The following is a 20,988-nucleotide window of genomic DNA, read 5'->3' on the forward strand; positions in this document are numbered from 1 at the left end:
AAGAGTTAACATGATTACTGCCAGGAGGGCCATCTGAAATAGATAAACAGGCAATACTTTCCTCAAGGGTCATTCTTCCTTGGGCAGTGGTTATTTTTCTTTTCTTGCTTTTGAATTTAAGGGTGGTCCACCATAATCTCTTTCTTTCTTTCTTTCTTTCTTTCTTTCTTTCTTTCTTTCTTTCTTTCTTTCTTTTTTTCGAGACAGGGTTTCTCTGTGGCTTTGGAGCCTGACCTGGAACTAGCTCTTGTAGACCAGGTTGGTCTCGAACTCACAGAGATCCGCCTGCCTCTGCCTCCCAAGTGCTGGGATTAAAGGCGTGCGCCACCACCGCCCGGCTTCTTTCTTTATTGGTCATCTTGGTCTTCCCCATTGTCCTGAGGGGAGGGGAGAAATTTTAAGTTATGAGCAGGTAGCCATATAGGCATGTCCCCTCTGTTTGGGAAGACACATCCATACCCTCAGCCCTGTCTCAACAAGGGATCTGGGCCCCTGTCGCGCCCACCTCGACCAGCAAGGAAGATGCAACACCGGAGCTCTTCTTGCAAGCAGTTTATTCAGGACCTTGTTCTCTTTCTTTCTCTCCCCCCGGGCAAACTTCTCCCAGTCCTTAAAAAGTCATAGGCCACCAACCCCGGATTGCCAGGTGGGCACTGCCCATAGGTCCACGCATATGCAAGCAGCTGACAATCATTGCGTGATAATAGCATGAGTCAGGCCTTAGCCATACTAGGAGTTGATTATCACAGAGAGCACTCGCTTTCGGGATCGCGGAGGGCGGAAGCCAGCACCATCAGGTACGGCTCCACGCAGCTCTCTACATCGCCATCAGGTGCAGCTCCACGCAGCTCTCTACATCCCCATCAGGTGCGGCTCCACGCAGCTCTCTACACATCGCCATCAGGTGCGGCTCCACGCAGCTCTCTACACATCGCCATCAGGTGCGGCTCCACGCAGCTCTCTACACATCGCCATCAGGTGCGGCTCCACGCAGCTCTCTACATCACCATCAGGTGCGGCTCCACGCAGCTCTCTACACATCACCATCAGGTGCGGCTCCACGCAGCTCTACACATCGCCATCAGGTGCGGCTCCACGCAGCTCTCTACAGGCCCCTGCACTGGTTAGTGAGAGGATCCTTTCACCTAACTTTTATGCAGGGCCTTGTTGGTAGGGATCCCCAATGTTTCTGGAATCTATTTTGTTCATCTGATTTTTGAAAATTTAAAATATTGATGGCTAATAATGCCTTTTGCAGTTGTAGGTGGGGGAGACTTCTGCCCCTTTTTGTTTTATAAGGACCGTTTTGAGATATTGGTGATGTCTTTCAACAATCGCTTGACCTTGAGGGTTGTATGGGATCCTGGTGGTATGGATATATTCCATCTCTGGAAGAATTCTTTTAATGTTTTACTTATAAAACAGAGGCCATTGTCATCTTTACCTGTTGTGGTAGTCCCAAGGTAGCAAATCATTGTAAGAAGTGGCTTTTGGCATGGGTTGCCTTTTCCCCTGAGTGGGCAGTAGCTCAGCATGTCTTAGAGTACGTGTCTATGGTCACAAACATATATTTTAATTTGCTAAATGGAGGGTAATGTGTTATATCTGTTTGCCAGATGATACTGGGCCCTAACCCTCTTGGATTCACCCCCAGCCCTTGTAAAGGGGCAGGGTACGGAAAAACTATTTGCAAGTCTTACATGTATGAGCAATTCTCTTTAATTCTGTTGTGGGATTTGGGGGTATAGGTATTTGAGTCCTCCCCAGTTGACATGAGTTAAGTCATGTGTTTGGGTTGCATTTTGTATAGGCAGACTTGAGACCTCTATGAGACAGGCTCCTGAAGCTGCAGCATCCGCAGCAACATTTCCTTGGAAAATGAGGCCAGGGAGGTTTTGGTGTCCTCTGAGATGTTGAATATATATGTTTTTTTTCTACCTTCTAAGAGTGATCCAAGTTGTATCATCAAGGCAGAAATGGGATTAGCATCCAGTGTGATTAGGCATAGGGTAAGAGAGGCAGTAGGTTCACCATATAAGAGCTGTCTGAATAGAGGTTGCAGGGTTCTGGAACCTCCTGTTAGGACAATATATACGGCCATCATTTCCTTATATTGAGCAGATCCCTCACGAGGGGGAATTTTGGTAATCTTTGTCTTGGTCCCCCCTGCAGAGAAAACTACAAAGGCGGCCCCATTCTTCCTGCCATCTGTGCAAATAGTGAATGCTTGGGGCAGGGGCCTAGAAGAAAAGACTAAGGGGACTCTCCAGTGTAGTTCTTGATATAACTTCACTAACTGGTCCTCCCCAAAGTAGGTGTCCAGGGTTCCCAGAAATCCCTCCAGGGTGAGGCTCAATCAAGAACAATGTCTGGTCACCCCATTCTAATCCTTACTTTTGAATGGAATTATTAATTTAGAAGTCAGAGGCCAAAGGGCTTTAAGCCTGAGAGAAATGTGGCTGCTTGGTACTGGACTTTGTGAGTGAGGAACCACAGCCAAGACAAATCCTCACTCATGGAAGCACGGCCAGAGGTAGGGGAGGGAAGGGGTGTACCACTACTGTCAATTTTGCTGGTGTTGGGTGTATAATTCCAGCCATCCTGAATTGGAAAAGTGACTGGATAGAAGGGTTCCAGGATCCCTTGTCCTCAGCTGCAAGGGAGACCCTGACAAGTTTTTCACAGCACTATTATTAAGATATGGCGTGAATGAGGACCTTGGTGAGTCCAGTGAGGACCACAGCAGTTGACAGAATACGACATGCAGAGAGAACTTGAGTGTGGAGTTTGAGATAAAGGGAATGGGAAGGGAAAAGAAAACGAGAGTCAGAGAGAAAGAGAGGGAGGGAGGAGAGGGAGAGAGCGGCTAAGACTGGCTTGCTAAAGTGACCTTTGCACCTGTGTACAAATTAGGACCTGCTTGCCATGCACAAAGGTGTCACTGTGCCAGGTTCAGAAGGGGCGCCAGGATACTAGTAATGGTGGTGATCTTTCTGAAGTATTCTTGGATTTGATTTGTGATGTGGGAGTGTCATATATCAATCTGTTGATTTCATTGGTTAAGCAATAAAGAAACTGCTTGGCCCTGATAGGTTAAAACATAGGTGGGAGGAGTAAACAGAACAGAATGCTGGGAGGAAGAGGAAGTGAGCTCAGAGAGAGACTCCATGCTCCCCTCTCCCGGGTAGATGCGATAGCTCTGCTCTCTGAGGCACACGCCATGAAGCTCCGACCCAGGATGGACGTAGGCTAGAATCTCCCTAGTAAGCCACCTCGTGGGCTACACAGATTATAAGAAATGGGCTAGTCCAGGTGCGAGAGTTAGCCTAGAAGAGGCTAGATAGAAATGGGCCAAGCAGTGCTTAAAAGAATACAGTTTGTGTGTTGTTATTTCGGGCATAAGCTAGCAGGCAGCCGGGATGCTGGGGACGCAGCCCCGCCGCTCATAATACAACAGATTTGCAAATATTGAGAATTTTGCACCTATGTTCACAAGAGAAATTGGTCTTTAATTCTCTTTGTCGGGTCTTTATATGGTTTGAGTAACAGAGTAACTGTAGCCTCATAAAACAAATTGGACAATGTTCGTTCCTTCTGGTTCTATTTTGTGAAATAATTTGAGGAGTACTGGCATTAAATCTTTGAAAGTCTGGTAGAGTTTGGTACTAAAACCATTTGGCCCTGGACTTTGTTTGGTTGGGAAACTTTTTAATTACTGGTTCCATTTCACTTGTGGTTATAGGTTTGTTTAAACTGCTTATTTCATCTTGATTCAACTTTGGTGAATTGAATTGGTAACTGAAACATCAAGAAAATTGTCTTTTTTTAGAATTATTTTTCAGTTGGGTAGAGTACAGGTTTTTAACATATGTCTTTGAATTTCCTTGGTGTCTGTTGTGATGTTTCTTTTTATTCTAACTTTGTTAATTAGCGTATCCTCTACCTTTTGGTTAATTTGGAAAAGGGTTTGTCAATCTTATTGATTTTCTCATTTATTTGTCTGTTTCTATTTTACTGATTTCAGCCCTGAGTTTATTTCTTGATTTCTACTCCTTTTGGGTGTGAATTCTTTTTGTTCTAGAACTTTCAGGTGTGCTGTTAAGTTACCAGTATGAGAACTCTAATTTTTTTCTTTTTTTTCTTTTTTGAGACAGGGTTTCTCTGTGGCTTTTGGTTCCTGTCCAGGAACTAGCTCTTCTAGACCAGGCTGGCCTCGAACTCACAGAGATCCGCCTGCCTCTGCCTCCCAAGTGCTGGGATTAAAGGCGTGTGCCACCATTGAGTACTTTCAAAGTGTGTTTTTTTTCTTTTTACATCTAATTTTTTTCTTAATGAAGGCATTTGGTGCTATGAACTTGCCTCTTAGAATCGCCTTCATTGTGTTCCGTAAGTTTGGGTATGTTGTGCACTTATTTTCTTTCAATTCTGGAAAGTCTTTAATTTCTTAATTTCTGTCTTGAGCCATTTCATTCAGTTGTGGATTATTCAGTTTCATGAGTGTGTAAACTTTGTTGTTGATATGCAGATTAAAATTTGTGGTGATCTGTCAGAATGCAGACCAGGAATGGAATGTGGGTGCTTTTGAGGAAACTCCAAGAGTTTTGTGACCTCAGATTTTTCAAAAACAAGGAATTTGTTCTCAGAATGTGTTTTTGTGCTCCTTCCAGGTGTGGGGATAGGAGTGAGTTTACTTTAGATTACTCATTATTGCTTTCTGTTGTTATTCAATGAAATGTTTAAGTATCCTTTAAATGCCTCTATGGAAAAAAACATGTTTTTGCCACATGCAGTTTATCCTTGTGCAACTCATTAGAACTTTACTCATGTGAACTTTTTCTTTTGTGTTTTGAGACAAGCTTTCTCTGAGTCAACCTCGTTCCCCTTAAACTTGCTCCCCTTAAACCAGACTGGCCTTGAACTCAGAGATCCACCTGCTTCTGCCTTTCTAGTGCTGGGATTGAAGACATGTATCACCACCACTCAGCTCATGTGATCTTTCTTAGCCCTCAGACTTTAAATTGTCCGATGCTCTAAATAAAGATGGTTAATGCATGAGACTACAGTCTGCCTCATTAATTGGCTTCATTCTCCCAGGTCCCATTGCCACTGTGGTCAGACAGGTTGCAGGGTGTTATGTCAGTTTTCTTCAATCTGCTGAGACTTGCTTTGTGTCCAACCAGTAAGCTCCAGCATTTCTTTTTAGTTTTTGCTTAGATGACCTGTCTATTGGCAAGAGTGGATTATCAATGTCTCCCACTAGGAGTGTGTAAGGATCAATATGTGATTTAAGCTACAGTAGTGTTTCTTTTATGAACTTGGGTGTACTTGTGTTTGGTGCATAAATGTTAAAACTGCAATGTCTTGATGGTGGGTTTTTTTTGATGAGTAGGTAGTATCCTTCCCCATCTGTTCTGATTATTTTTGAAGTCTAGTTTGTCAGATATTAAAATGGCCGCACCAGCTTGCTTCTTAGGTCCATTGGCTTAGAATATCTTTTTTCACATTTTTATCCTGAGGTGATATTAAGGTGTGTTTCTTGGATGTAGCAGACCGATCCTGACTTCACATCCATACTGCTAATGTGTGTCTTTTTCTGGAAAATTGAGACCACTGATGTTGAGAGGCATCAGTGAGCAGTGTTTACTCAGGTTCCTGCTTTTGTTGTTGTCATGGTGATGTGACTCCCCTTTCTTATCTCCTGGTCTGGGATTATTTACTCCTTGATTTCTTGGGTGTGGCTAATCTCTTTAGGTTGGAGTTCTCCTAGCATCTTCTACAGGACTGGATTTGTAGGTAGATATTGCTTAAATTTAGTTTTATCACAAAATGCTTATTTTTTCCATCTACGGTGATTAAAAGTTTTGCTGGGTATAGTAATCTGGGCTGGCATCTGTGGTCTCTTAAGAATCTGTATCACTTCTGGCTTTTAGAGTCTCTGTTGAGAAATCAGATGTTATTGTACTAGCTCTGCCTTTATATTTTGTCTTTTACCTTTGCAGCTTTTAATATTGTTTTGTACATTTAGTGTTTTATTATGCGATGACTGATAGTTTATTTAGTGTGGTTTTTGTACCTTGATAAGCATCTCCTTTAAGTTATGGAATTTTTCTTCTATGATTTTGTTGAAAATATGTTCTCTGCCTTTGACAAGGAGTTCTTCTATTAGGATTCTTTACTTAAGATTTGGTCTTTTCATAGAGTCTCAAATTTCCTGGTGCCATCATTTCAGATTTAACACTTCCTTTGACTGAGGAATCCATTTCTTCTATTGTGTCTTCAATGGCTGGGGTTTATCTATCTCTTATATACTGTGGCTTGCCTCAGTTTGAGTTTCTAAACTTTTGATTTCAGATTTATTAGTTTGATTTTCTATATTGATTCTATTTCCACTTTCACGTCTTGAACTTTTATTAATTTTCTTCCGTTTGTGCTTTCATAGATTTAAGAGATTTATGAATGTCCTCATTAAGAACCTCTGTAATTTTTTAAAGGCTATTTTAAAGTCTTTTTCTGGAGTTTCAGCTATGTTGCAATACTTAGGGCCTGCTGTTGTAGAATTACTGGATCTATTGAAGATGTATTGCTCTGGCTGTTCGTGTTTTTACACTAGAATCTAGACATCTGGGTTTGGGAAGACTATAATTCTAAGTACTGATACCTGGTCTTGTCTTTGTTGAGTGGGTGATTTGGTCCTTGGTTTTTGTTGCCCTCTCTGGTTCTTATGAGTGTGTGATGACCTGTGTAGCCTGGTAGGAAATTCTTCTGAGATTCTGATAGATGGGGATTCTAGGCAAAATGTTTCAAGAAATTGGAAGCTGACATTTGGGGATAGGAATGGGCTGGAGGGCTAAGGGGGCCAAAGGAAGGAGGAAAGCAGGTGTTCCACCAGGCTCTGCTTAGTTTCCTGAAAATGGGGGCCAAGAGTGACAAGCAGCCACAACAGGTGATCTGCTATAGAGCTTGGGATGAGCCCGGGGAGTTGGTTTTGGAGGAGCTGAGGGAGAGGTAAGATCTGCAGTTAGCCTGCTTGCTTCCCTGGCTAGTGTCTCTGTGATCTTTTTATCTACCATTAAATTGAGAGTAGAAAGGAACTCCGTGGACACTGAGGAGGTGGCTCAGTGGTCAAGAGCACTGGTTGCTCTTCTAGAGGACCTGGATTTGATTCCCCACACCTATGTGGTGGCTCACAATCACCTGTAACTCCAGTCCCAGGAGATCTGTTGCCCTCTTCTGACCTTGGTGGGCCCAAACATGCACATGGTGTACAGACATATGTGAAGGCAACACACCCATGCATATAACATATCAAAAAAGAAGATGGAAAAGCTTATGCCTAGTGCTTGGCTAAGTGTACAACACAAAGCAGCCTTTAGTCTTTTTAACAATTCATAAAGTATGACTTTTACTCCTATTTAATATATGAGGAAAATGAGGATCAGAGGGTAAATTCTCCTAGAAAAATGGCAGGCTGGAATACAAACATGGGTTTGATTCAACATTTAAAAAAATGATTAGGAGTGAAATATTCTGCTCTTGAATACATAGTCAGTAGCCAAGGTAAAGAAAACACACAAAGACTCTGCAATCAGATGTTCACAATAATTTTTATTGATTCGTCAAACATCTTCGTCTTCTCATCTTTCATTCCAACAACAAAGAACTTGATTAACTTTCGATGTATAGAATAATATGCTAATTTCAAATTAAAGAGTAGTTTTTAGAAATTTAATATTGATAGTACTTAAAAACCCAGAAGGAAAATATGTTGGTCATTTGTATTAAGAATTTACTGGGCTGGAGAGATGGCTCAGTGGTTAAGAGCATTGCCTGCTCTTCCAAAGCTCCTGAGTTCAATTCCCAGCAACCACATGGTGGCTCACAACCATCTGTAATGAGATCTGGCGCCCTCTTCTGGCCTGCAGGCACACATGGAGGCAGAATATTGTATACATAATAAATAAATATTAAAAAAAGAATTTACTATGGGGGGTAAGGATGATCTTGGACTTCTAATTAATCCTTCTGCCTCCAATTCCAGAGTGCTGGGATTATAGATAGGCACATGCCATTTTACTTGGTTGTGCTGTGGATTAAGCCTGGGGCTTTGTGAATGCTAGACAAGCACCCTGAAAACTGAGCTACCTCTCTCTCCCCCTCTGTCTCTCTCTCTAGTGTGTGTATGTGTATGCCATGGCCCATGTGTGGCTGTCAGAGGGCAATTTTGTATAGGATCAGCTCTCTCCCACCCTGATATGGGTTCTGGGGACTGAACTCAGATCACCTGATTTGTATGGCAAGTGTGGCAAGTGCCTTTTTACCTATGGGCTATTTCACCATTCCCATACACCATTCACGCAGAAAAACACACAAAAACTACTTAATACAATGGTTGGTTGAGGTGTATGCTTTTTCCAATGAATTTATGATCTAGTTGCCATGGATCTTACATGGCTGACTTATTTTCAAGGATTCCAAAGAACATTATAATAGGTTACAAAATATACATGTACCACACATTATAAAAGTATTTTCCTTTTCTCTGGTGAGTTACAAAATGTTTAGGATATTTCCCAGGTCTTAAGGCACAGGTTTTCAAATGCTAGTTCCACTTTAAGGTTGTGTAAGGTTTGTGACAAAAACACTATTTTTCCCAAATCAGAATCCTCTCTATTTTTCTAGCATCAATATCTTTTCATCCCTCTTTCCCCCATATCCCTCCAAGAACATGTTTCTAGTTCATTTCTAATTAAGGACGAGTTTTTAGAAATTAAATATTTTTTACGTAGGATCAAAACCCCGTGCCATTGTCCTTTGCGTCTCATCAGCCCTCATTGTTCGCCATGTTCAGAGAGTCCAGTTTTATCCCATGCTTTTTTACGTAATGTGATGGCTTTGTGGGAGCCTAGCCAGTTTGGATGTTCACCTTCCTAGATATGGACGGAGGGGGGAGGACCTAGGACTTACCACAGGGCAGAAAACCCTGACTGCTCTTTGGACTGGAGAGGGAGGGGGAAAGGAGTGGGGGGAGGGGGAGAAGGGTGGGAGGAGGGGGTGAAGGGTGGGAGGAGGGGGAGGGAAATGGGAGGCTGGGAGGAGGTGGAAACTTGTTTTTTTTTATTCCTTTTCTCAATTAAAAAAAAAGAAATTAAATATTTTTAGTATTTAAAAACCCTAACAACCCAAAGAAGCAAATCACTATACATTATTTTCCATGAGGTAAAACTTATCTAAGCAATTGCATAACAGATCCTGGAAACTGGAAGGAATTTCTGCTTCTGGCCGAGACACACACTCAAAGCACTGATGGCCTTACAGGGACTGGGAGGGACAGCAATCACACTGACTTGAGTGGAGAACTGGGAAGATGGGAGTAGTGTAGGGAGGGATGCAAGGAGGTCAGGACACTGGGCTTTGAGCCAGTGGGCAGAGTGGGTTGGAAGGCCATTCTGGTATCCCACTATTATGCAAGACCTTCAAGAGAGGAGTGAGGTGGTTTCAAAATGGTAACTGTTGTTCCTTTGCCGAACTACAGTTCCCAGCATTCTCCTGGATACGGACATTTCCCAGAAGCCTTTGCATTCCCCGTTAAAAGCGAAGGTCTTTACGAGTTCGCCCCTTTCCCTTCCCCCCTTTTGCTTTCCTAGTGTTTCACACACCTGTACCTGCCTGTTGCCCCTCCCCCCCATTAAAGTGCACCCACGTGGGACCGCCGCGTCTGTGTCTTTTCCTCGCGTAACAGCCTTCGCCTTTTACCTTTGCAGCCAAGCCAGTAGCCAAGCCAGGATTTAATTATTTAACAACAATTGGTGCCGCCGTTTGACTCATCTGAACCGACTGCCTGCACTCACTTCCAACTGTTTACCACGGCCATTCACCTCATCCTCATCCGTGAGTTGACCTAAGTTGGCTTCCCTTCCCCTGGGGCGCTCAGAGACTGTCCGGCCGGCTTTCTTTGGTGCGTCCTGGACTGGGTCGCCAACCTCCTTTCCCACCCCCCCCCCTGCTTCTTGCCCTTGGCTTAGGCCTGCGTCACCCGCAACCGGGAGTTCGGTGCTCCTGGCCCTTTCTCTTTTTTTTCTACTCTTTCCTGTCTCCGGCCCCGCTTCGGTGCGGGAGCCTCTCGGGCCGTACGCAGGCCCTAAACAGCTTAATTGTCTCCTCCCAGCCGGGGCTTTTTCTCCCCCGTACGGTTGTTGGGTTCGGGTCAATTAAGCCTTAGCACGCCCCAAGAACCCCGGGGATGCCCAGGTTCTTGGCCTTGCCGTGTTCGCGGTACTTTTTGGGTACCTTTTTGCGGGTGACCTGCGCTTCAGCTATGGGCTCTAAGCATTCAAAACCAATCCCTCCATCCTCCCCGCTCGGGCAGCTTCTGAAAGCTCTGGAGCCTCATGCCCTCATTCAAGTCATGGGCTCTGTAACCAACCCCCGCACCTGGAAGGCTGGTGCAATGCCATCCCTCCAGGGACCCTCTGCTCCTGCCGCCATGGATCCCGGACAAACCTCAAACTCCATACCCCCCCCACCGCTCCTGGAGGGGCCACTCGCTCTCGCTCCGCCCAGTTGAGCAATAGCGATTGGCTCACACATTCCTCCTCCTCCCAAGGTTTACTCGCCTGCACCTTTTCCCCTTGTCGCCTCTGGGCGCGTTGCTCCCGGAGAAGCCTGGTCCCGCTCTGCTGCGGCTTGCAAGCCGCCGGCCGCGCGCCCCCCCCCCCCCCCCCCCCCCCCCCCCCGCTCCCGCAGTGGACCCTGCTCGCCTTTCCCTGTTGGGTCGCACCATCGCGAGCAGGGGGGGACAGGGGCGGAGCGTCTGGGTACGCGTGTTCCCGGGATCGCAGGTGCAACGCGATCCTCTCCGCCGGCCGCTAGCTGTCATTACAGGTACCCTCATAAAACACGGAGTCAAGTGGTAAGCAGATTCTCCTCTACAAAACTCTTTAACATAACAGGCCAGCCACTGACTGCAGCAGTGGCCCCTGAAATGTTAAGAAATGTATGGTTAGAATCTATTTCTTTTAAGACAGTTTCTTTAAGCTCCAGGAGGCCAGCCCAACCTACCCAAACAAATCAAGCACAAGCGGACCACTAATGATAAGTATCTCCCCCACACTTTTTAACCTCCTTTTTACTTTTTTAATCTTCTTCCTTTCACTAATGCAACTTTGCCTTCCAGCGTCTTAATGATGACCCAGCTACTCAGGAGAGCCAGACAGATTTCTTCAACCAGCTACCTCAGATGACAGCCGATTTCTTCAATCACCAGCGATCTCAAACACCATCAGCTACGTCAGACACCAGATCAGTGACTTCAAATGCCAATGGGACATTCCCTGGACCCCTCAACGCCCAAAGCCAGCAGGAAGCAGCTATGAGAGACCGGACTACGCCCCTATCCCCTACCCTTCAAGGTCCCCCAATTTTTTTTTTCTTTTTTAATCAAACCAAAAGGGTGTAATGTTGTTCCTTTGCCGAACTACAGTTCCCAGCATTCTCCTGGATACGGACATTTCCCAGAAGCCTTTGCATTCCCCGTTAAAAGCGAAGGTCTTTACGAGTTCGCCCCTTTCCCTTACCCCCTTTTGCTTTCCTAGTGTTTCACACACCTGTACCTGCCTGTTGCCCCTCCCCCCCCCATTAAAGTGCACCCACGTGGGACCGCCGCGTGTCTGTGTCTTTTCCTCGCGTAACAGCCTTCGCCTTTTACCTTTGCAGCCAAGCCAGTAGCCAAGCCAGGATTTAATTATTTAACAACAGTAACACCCAACACTATTCATAACTACCTACCAACAGAGTGAAGTAAATCCTGTGTGGAGTTAAATTTTCTCCATCAGTGGCCCGCAGAATTCACACAGGTTAACAAGCAAAGAGCTCATAGACTGAAGTCTATATGAAGAGGCAGACACTGAGTCAGGAAAAACAACATGATTTTACTCCTGGAGTTCTTCATGGTGTGCTACAAACTGGGAGTAATAAATTATCAGGACTGTATGGGAGGCTAAGATGACAAATGAATGAAATATAATTATTGAAAATCAAAATTATAGAAATTTTAAAAACTTCAGTGTAAGAACTGTAAGACACAGTTGTGCAAGCAGGAAAGTACACATTTAAAAATTATCCATGTGAATGGATATTTTCATATTATCTAATATGAAGCAATGTGACCAGAAGAAATCAGGATTCTAGGTCTCTGGTACAGACAGACAGGTAAAGAGCTACAGCTATTATCTGTTCATACAGGAAGAGAATAGGGAGGTACTTTGAAGGGAAAATCAGGAATTAATTTTAATCGCACCTAGTGTGAGACGCCTATTAACTACTGAAGAGATAATGAAGGGGCAGATGGCCGATAACAATTTCAGTGAGGACACTGCTATTCTAAGCCATCAGATAAGACTATGAAAGGCAGAGGCTCTCCAATGCTAAAGGCTGATATGAGGAGAAGCCAGCAATGAAAACTGAATGTAAAGTTAGCAACTATTGCAGGGAAACTGAAAGTGTGGTCTTCTGAAAGCAAAGTGAAGAATGATTTCCAGGAGAGAATGAGTGACTACACCAGAAAAGGTCAGGTAGAACGAAGCTGTGAACAGTACACACACACACACACACACACACACCACACGCACGCACGCACGCACGCACGTACGCACGCACACACACACACACACGCACACTGCACTCTAAAATTCCATTTCCCTAGAGAACCCTAACCAATATAGCTGGGAAATAAAAGCACAAAGCTTGCAGAAAGTGGCAGAATTATTTGAAGTAACTACTGGCAAAACCATGAATAACTATTAGCAAGTTTTAACTTTGAAATACATTCCTCTTTACAACTGGAAAGAGATAAAAATAAAATTTAAAACACAAGCAAATATAAAGACAAACTGGAAACATACATCCAAGCTAACATGATTCAGCCTAAGCGAATTCTCTACTCCATGTTTCCACAGAGAAGTATTTCCTAGATCAACACCCTCCTGCTTCTTTCTCCCCCTCGATGACTGTACTTCTGAAGAGCGAGGCAGCTCTGGCAAGTTGGGAGGAGAAATTTCAGTTCTTTACCACCCTTCGCTGTATCTGCCCACCTGTCTGCTGTCCTGGTTAGTCTGTACGTCTGGTGGGTCACTGTCTGAGGTTGGAAGGGTAAGTTAAAGAAAACATTAGCAAACTCTACCATGCCTTTCAAATTAGATTTAACAGTAAGTTCACGGGCAGGAAGCCCACCTGTATGCACAAAGGCTTCAGGCAGCTGTCCAGCCTTTACACCTAAGCAGGAAGTCGGATCAGCAGAAAGCATCCCTCATCATCAAAGTCACATAAAACAGACACAGAGTGGTGGGCAGTGGTGGCGCACGCCTTTAATCCCAGCACTTGGGAGGCAGAGGCAGGCGGATCTCTGTGAGTTTGAGACCAGCCTGGTCTACAAGAGCTAGTTCCAGGCCAGGCTCCAAAACCACAGAGAAACCCTGTCTTGAAAAACCAAAAAAAAAAAAAAAATAAATAAATAAAAATAAAAACCAAAAAAAAAAAAAAAAACCCAGACACAGAGGTGACCAACAGGGGGATGGGTTTATAGGAAAATCAAAGTTGAGCAAAATAATTCACAATTATTTATAATCCTAGATAGACAAAGAAGGTATGTAGACTAGCAAAAGCTGTTATGAGAAAAAAAGTGTTCAGAGAGGAGAAAGTTTCCAGATTTGAAGGCTATGAATTTCCAATCTGAATAGGTACAATGTATAAACACTAAAGTACATTGCAAAGCTTACAAATGATGAAGGCAAAGAGGACCCTGCATGCTTCCAGAGAGAAAGGAAACAAACAAAAAAAGAAATCAGGACAGATTTCTCAGTGAGCACAATAGAAGCTAAAGGACAACAGAGAAGTTCCTTCATCTTTTTAAAGTAGTAAAGTCAACTTGGAATTCAATACTGAAACTGATTCCAATCGAGAGCAGAATCAAAGACACTTTAGACATTCAAGTTCAAGGCTTCACTTTATACAGCACACAACAAGTTCCCAGCACTTCTAGAAAACATGTTTTCTGGGGTATGGAAAGGTCAAAGGAGCCTGGAGGTCAAGGGTGGAAAACCCAGAATAACTGCATCAAAGAACAAGCAGGTCCAGCTGTGTTGATCACATGAGACACTGAGCTGTCTTTCACACCCTGTCCTCTATGGTAGCATGTCTTAGCCTTCTTTTTACCTGGATTTGGTTTGCTGGAGCATGTGCTGAAGTCCTTGCTCTTTTTCAAGCACTGCTCCATGGATCACTTGGGAACAGAGGTATTTCTCTTGATCTACTCATAGTAGGTGCAACAGAGAGCTTGAAAGAAATGTTTATTTAAACAGCCTGTCATGTCACATAGGCAGGAACTCTCTCTGTCCCCATCTGGAACAGACCCTTCCCGATGGCAAGACCCTAAACAGAAAAAGGCTACAGGCAGGACAAGTGATCTTTGTCATTAAGTAGGCCCATTGTTCTTGAACTTTTCAGACATCTGCCTCAGCCAGAAATACAAGAAAACAGTATCTCTTCGTCCAGTTAGGTCATGTCAGCTGACCCTGGATCCATTTCCACTCAGCACGCTACCCTCTTGCACCCTACTCTCTCACAAGGGACCTTAAAAGAGCAGGCTTTGCTCTTCCTGGGTGCCCCAAGCCTTTTATTTCTTTTTTTTTTCTTTTGTTTTTTTTCGAGACAGGGTTTCTCTGTGGCTTTGGAGCCTGTCCTGGAACTAGCTCTTGTAGACCAGGCTGGTCTCAAACTCACAGAGATCCGCCTGCCTCTGCCTCCCGAGTGCTGGGATTAAAGGCGTGCGCCACCATCGCCCGGCCAAGCCTTTTATTTCAAACCAGACTTTGTCCCGCTCTAATAAACCCTCTGTCTGAAGGGTGATTTAGTCTGCCTCTCCAAGCCTGTTCCTCCTGCAGCCCAGCCCAGCCAATCTTCCCAACTATACTACAGGCAGATAGCCAGTTCTAACAGCTAGAGGCTTTGTGTTTTTTTTCTTTTTTCTTCCCAAAATGCACTTGTTGCTCAGGGTCTTGCCCAATGACTTTCCCAGAAAAGATACCTGTAAATTATCAGAAAAATTAAGTCAAACTTTGCCTAGTGCCTCCCTGGCTATCCCTGAGGAATGCCGACACTGTCTGTCCCCTCCCAGCTAAGCACCTCCATGATGCCTACTTCTGTCACCTGCATGCTCACTTAGATTATACAGATCTGATTAAACTATTTTGCTTAAAAGTTTTGTCAAATAACAATGCAAAAATGGGTTATTATCAATAAACCAATGTCTACCTCCTTGCTTTGGCTTTGAGAGCCATCCTTACTCTGTAGCTCAGGCTGACTTTGAACACAATGATCCTCCTACCTCGTCTTCCTGAGTGCTGGGATTTTAAACACATAGCATAGCTGCTGGCTAATAAAAATAAATTAGCATAATTTACTATAGACTACCCAAGGAAATGAAGATTTAAATTAGCAATTAAAGGAGATTTCTGCTAAAGACTAACTAGAAGCAAGCTCATGCAAGCATAGCACTTAATTGAGCAGCTTTAGACTCTTCAGTTGGAAGATAAAAAGGCCTACTCATTACAATTACTATGAAACACAGACTGACCGACAAACCTATCCATGCCAACGAAAGGGAATGAGAAGGATGAGGACCGAAGAGGAGGGAAAACTACCACTATCTGCATTTATATTTGGACACAGAACCCAAAGACATAATTAACATTGGAATTAAGCACTCATCACTACAATACATCAATACACCAAATTCAATATGCTTCTCTGTGTCAGAAATAACAGGCTACAATTTTCAACGGTAATAAGAATTATAAAACGCCAAGGAATGAGCCAAATAAATGTTCTAAATAAACAGACCAGAGTAACAGAGATTTTTTTACACTGTAAGTATGTCAATTCTTTTTAAATTCATCTACAAATTCAACTAAATTCCAGTGTGAATCTCGTTTGTTTTAGGGAATTGATAAACTGATAAAACCTAGACAAAAGAATTTTATTTCTAGCAGAGTAATACAAGAATGAGCTACTTCCCTACTAGACAAAGAGGCATGCTATGGAGTGGTGGGGAAGCTGGGGAAGCAGCTCAGTGAATGAAGTGCTTGCCTTGCAAGTGTGAACCTAAGTTTGAACCCCAGAACCCATGTACAGATGGGAGTAGTAGTGTGTGTGCCTGTAATACCAGCATTCCTGTAGGAAGATGGAGGGTGGAGACATGAGGGTGCCCTGGAAGCCTGCAGGCAAGCTAGCTTGGCACAAGCAGTGGAAAAAGATAAGAGACCCCATAGCTGAGGACTAGCCTTGAGGTTGTTCTCTGAGCTCCACATGCGTGCTTCGGCATGCATGAACCTTCAAATGCACGTTGTACACACAGATTAAAATGTATTGTCCTGTATATACTGATAGAATATCTTCACATCTCTAAGGATTGGTACAGAGTGAAATGAGGAAAATGTGTGTTGTTTAGTAGATAGTGTGAGGTAAGCTGATCTGATTACAGTTCTTTTCAGTAGACCAAGAAGACACTCAGATACGACTCAAAATGATACAACCAGGCAGCAAGGGCATTTAAGTTTATAGAAAGGTACAGGCTATTAAGAAAATGGCATGGCAGAGGGAGCATCCTTTAGGTAAACATCCTGTGCACAGGTAGCATGAAGTAAGAAAAACCCCCGGCAGTAAGTTCTAACTTCCTGCAAGGACAGAGTGCTGATTTTGGTTTGAGACAGGGACTCCTGCAGCCCAGGCTGGCCTCCACCTCACTCTGCAGCACAGGATGACTTTCAACTCCTGATCTTTCCGCCTCGACTTTCCAAGTGCTAGGAGCACAGATGTGTACCACACTATGCCTCGCTCCTGTTTTTTTCCCCTCTTATAAACAAAGGGAGAAGGAAGGGTTCTGGCTAACTCTTTTTCCTTAATGAGCAGAGGACTTGAGTTGGATTCAAACCTCAAAGGACAGCTAAGAAATTCAACTCCAATAAAATGTAAATGGAAAAACAATAAAATAACAAAAAGGAAGATGTGAAACAAACTCCTAAGGAGAATTTCCACCCCGTTAAAGATAGCAAAGATAAGAATTAATAAATGACAACAAGAGAAAGTTATCTCCAGCTCCTCCGTCCGATAGGCAAATGATCCTGGAAATATACAGTATCTTACACTGAAAAGTGAGCAAACAAGTACAGCCCACAAATGGAAAACTAGAATGACTGAAAAAAAATAGTATACACTTCCCTATATAAAAATAGTATACACTTCCCTATATAAAAATAGTATACACTTCCCTATATAAAAATAGTATACATTTCCCTATATAAAAATAGTATACACTTCCCTATATAAAAAATAGTATACACTTCCCTATATAAAAAATAGTATAATCTTGGTAGCACCTGGACTGAGGAATGCCTGGGTTAGTAAAGCACACTCTGATTGTCCAGAGACGAATAGATTTAGAGGTCTCTGATCAAATAAGTGGACTAAACCTTTGATGGACGGAAATATGACAGCATTAGTGGAGGCAGTGATGGCGGGGGGCTACTTACAGCAGGCAGGTAACTGGGGCATGTCCTTGGCTGTAGCTTGCCCTGTCCTGTCCTGTATCCACTCTGCTTTCTGGACAGGACCTGCTCGGCTACCATGATGGACGGACACTTTTCAAACACAATAATAAATGAGCAAAAACAAGAAACCTGTAGGAGGCACACCTTACAGAAAGCATCAGAAAAACCAGACCTGTTAAACATGAAGGTTTTTTTTTCAAGGGAAGGAAATGTCTGTCTACTGGGAAGGCTAGAGTGGATGTTGGATAACAACATTGGTCATCTTTTGCTATTCTATGGAGTAGCCTTCACCCGAATCCCCCCAAATCCTGAGCTTTGTCTCTCAAGTGTTTAGAACCCATCCTTATGAAAAAGGTCCTAGGTACTTTGCATTCTTAATTAATAAAATCCATCTTTATGCTTATTACAAATTCTTTCCCCCCAGGTTTATAACCTGAACACTATTTCTCTGTTAATGAGAGCCAGTCTTATGGTAAAGACCACCGGTGTTTTGCTAAAGAGATGTACTTTGCAAAGGAGTTTCTATGTAGCCATGTCTACAGAGTTTCTATGTAGCCATGTCTACAGCTTTGTTATAACTGTCACATGGAAACCCTTCCCTGAAGTTTTACTATGTTTAAAGCTTGGTCAGACTCTAGAAGTTTTTGACACAGTGTGGGCTAAGTTGTGACCCAGGTTTCATTCTTAGCCTCAGGAGGATAGTTTCCCTGCTAGCTGTGATGCTTGCAGGGACCCCAACATAGGCTCTTGCAGTAAGTTGTTTCTGTAAGATTATCACAGTGTGAGGAAACTAACTCACACATATTCTCAGTAGCCGGGACAATGCAGATTAAGAAAAAAACAAATAGATTAACAAAAAAATCGTAAAAAAAATTCAGGTACCAGGGAAATGTAAGAGAAATGAGAAATGCTCATGTCTTGCTGGTAGATGGGAAAACTGGAACAACCTTTCCAGAGAGTACAGGTATAGTTTCTAAATTAAATACACACATGTGAAAGATCTCAGTAACTTTAAGACAAACAGAAGTGGCCAAGTAAACTCATGGAAGACCAATCTGCAGATGTAGGAAGAGACGGGATACAGTGTCTGTGACTAGATGAGAAAGTGAACTATGGTTTGCAGACAAAATGGAGGAACACCTGTGATGGAGGAAGGTCATTGGCTAATAAAGGAACTGCCTTGGCCCATTTTATTGGTTAGAACATAGGTAGGTGGAGTAAACAGAACAGAACGCTGGGAGGAAGAGGAAGTGAGCTCAGACTCCACAGCTCTCCTCTCGGGAGCAGACGCCTCAGAGAGACGCCATGCTCTGCTCTCCCGGGCAGACACAGGCGATGAAGCTCCAACCCAGGAAGGACATAGGCTAGAATCTTTCCCAGTAAGACCGGTGCTACAGTTTATTAGAGATGGGTTGATCGGGATATCAGAATTAGCCAGTAAGGGCTAAAGCTAATGGGCCAAGCAGTGATTAAAAGAATACAGTTTCCGTGTAATTATTTCGGGTAAAGTTAGCCATGCGGGCGGCCGGGTGCCGGGGACGCAGCCCGCCGCTCATATTACTACACACCTGCTAGCCAAAAGCACCTGAAGAGATTTGAAAACCCAATTTTATAAAAGTAATAAGCAGAATAAAATTTATACCTCAATATAATTTATTGAAACTTAAAAATTTCCAAACTTCTTAGGGAGCTCTATCCAAAGTATGGAAGATATCTAGGAAAGACAAACACTAAATGAAGGTGGGAATGAGAAGCAGGGGTGAAACTGGTGTCACCAATGATGAATATAATCAATAAATTATGAGCAAAACCCAAAGCTTATTTTTTTTTTTTTGGTTTTTCGAGACAGGGTTTCTCTGTGGCTTTGGAGCCTGTCCTGGCACTAGCTCTTGTAGACCAGGCTGGTCTCGAACTCACAGAGATCCGCCTGCCTCTGCCTCCCAAGTGCTGGGATTAAAGGCGTGCGCCACCACTGCCCGGCCCCAAAGCTTATTTTAAGTGAGGAGAAACACTTTAAATACTTAAGTCGCCACATGATTTATAAGGAACTAACTGGCTTTAAATAAAGTTTATTTTCCCAAGAAATAAACTAAGATGCTACACAATATAAAAAGACTTTTCAAGGCAACACTAAGAAAAGAAAATTTCTTGAGTTTGGTAAATATTCCATTTGTTTTTCTTTTTTGGTTTTTAATTTTTATCTTTTGAGACGGGGTCTCTCTTGTAATCTTGGCTGTCCTGGAGCTCACTAAGGAAGCCAGGTTGCCTTTGAAGGCACAGATGTGCCTGCCTCTGCTGTGATTAAAGATGCGTGCCATCATGTTCAGTTTCAACTTGTTAAAAAAAAGTTAAATTTTGTATTGCCATGCTCACCACTAATTTTTTTTTAAAATATTTATTTATTTATTATGTATACAATATTCTGTCTGTGTGTATGTCTGCAGGCCAGAAGAGGGCACCAGACCTCATTACAGATGGTTGTGAGCCACCATGTGGTCGCCGGGAATTGAACTCAGGACCTTTGGAAGAGCAGGCAATGCTCTCAACCACTGAGCCATCTCTCCAGCCCCCTCACCACTAATTTTAATTGTTCTTGTGTGTCGGCATGAGTTTATGTGCACCACATGCGCGCAGTACCTGTGGAGGCCAGAAGGGGGCACTGGGCTCCTGAAACTAGAGTTACACATGGATGTGGATGATAGGAACTGAACCTAGAGATAATCTGCAATAGTAAACACTTGTCTGCTGAGTCACCTCTCTTGGACCTAATTTTAATTTTTACCTAAATACATGTGAATTTGAGTTTTGGGTGTACTCTGTAACATTTACGAAGGATTTAAAATGTTTAAGTACATAAGGAAAAACCTGTAAAACATAAAATTCACACCATTTTAGTGTTTACTGTCCTTAAAAAAGGAAGCTCCAATAAGAGACAGATGAGGCATCTATCTTCAATGTTAGCAATGAAGACAATGAAAAATAATGAAACTTAAAACTTACAGTGAGTAGGTTTCAATCTGGAATGTAGGTCTTCAAACTCAATGTTGTTTTTATTTATTGTGTGTGTGCGTGTTTGTGACACAGTACAACTGTGGAGGTCAGAGGGCAGTTTGCACTGGCTGGCTCACCCCTACCATGTGGTTCTGGAACTGAACTCAACAAGTCAGGCTTCATGATAAGAATGCTCTTACCCACTGAGACATTTTCTCACTGGACCAAGTCTCCCAACATTTAAATTTGAGATTTTTTTTAACTCACCTGTTAAATTTTTCTACAAATGAAAATCTACTATTTTTCTTTAAATAAAAAAGAAATAGAACGCGACTCAATGGTTTGTAGTATAACTATATACAATGTACAAAAACTCCCCATAGACTATATTTTCAAG

The sequence above is a fragment of the Microtus pennsylvanicus genome, chromosome 12 (genome assembly GCF_037038515.1).
Source record: "Microtus pennsylvanicus isolate mMicPen1 chromosome 12, mMicPen1.hap1, whole genome shotgun sequence".
NCBI lineage: Eukaryota > Metazoa > Chordata > Mammalia > Rodentia > Cricetidae > Microtus > Microtus pennsylvanicus.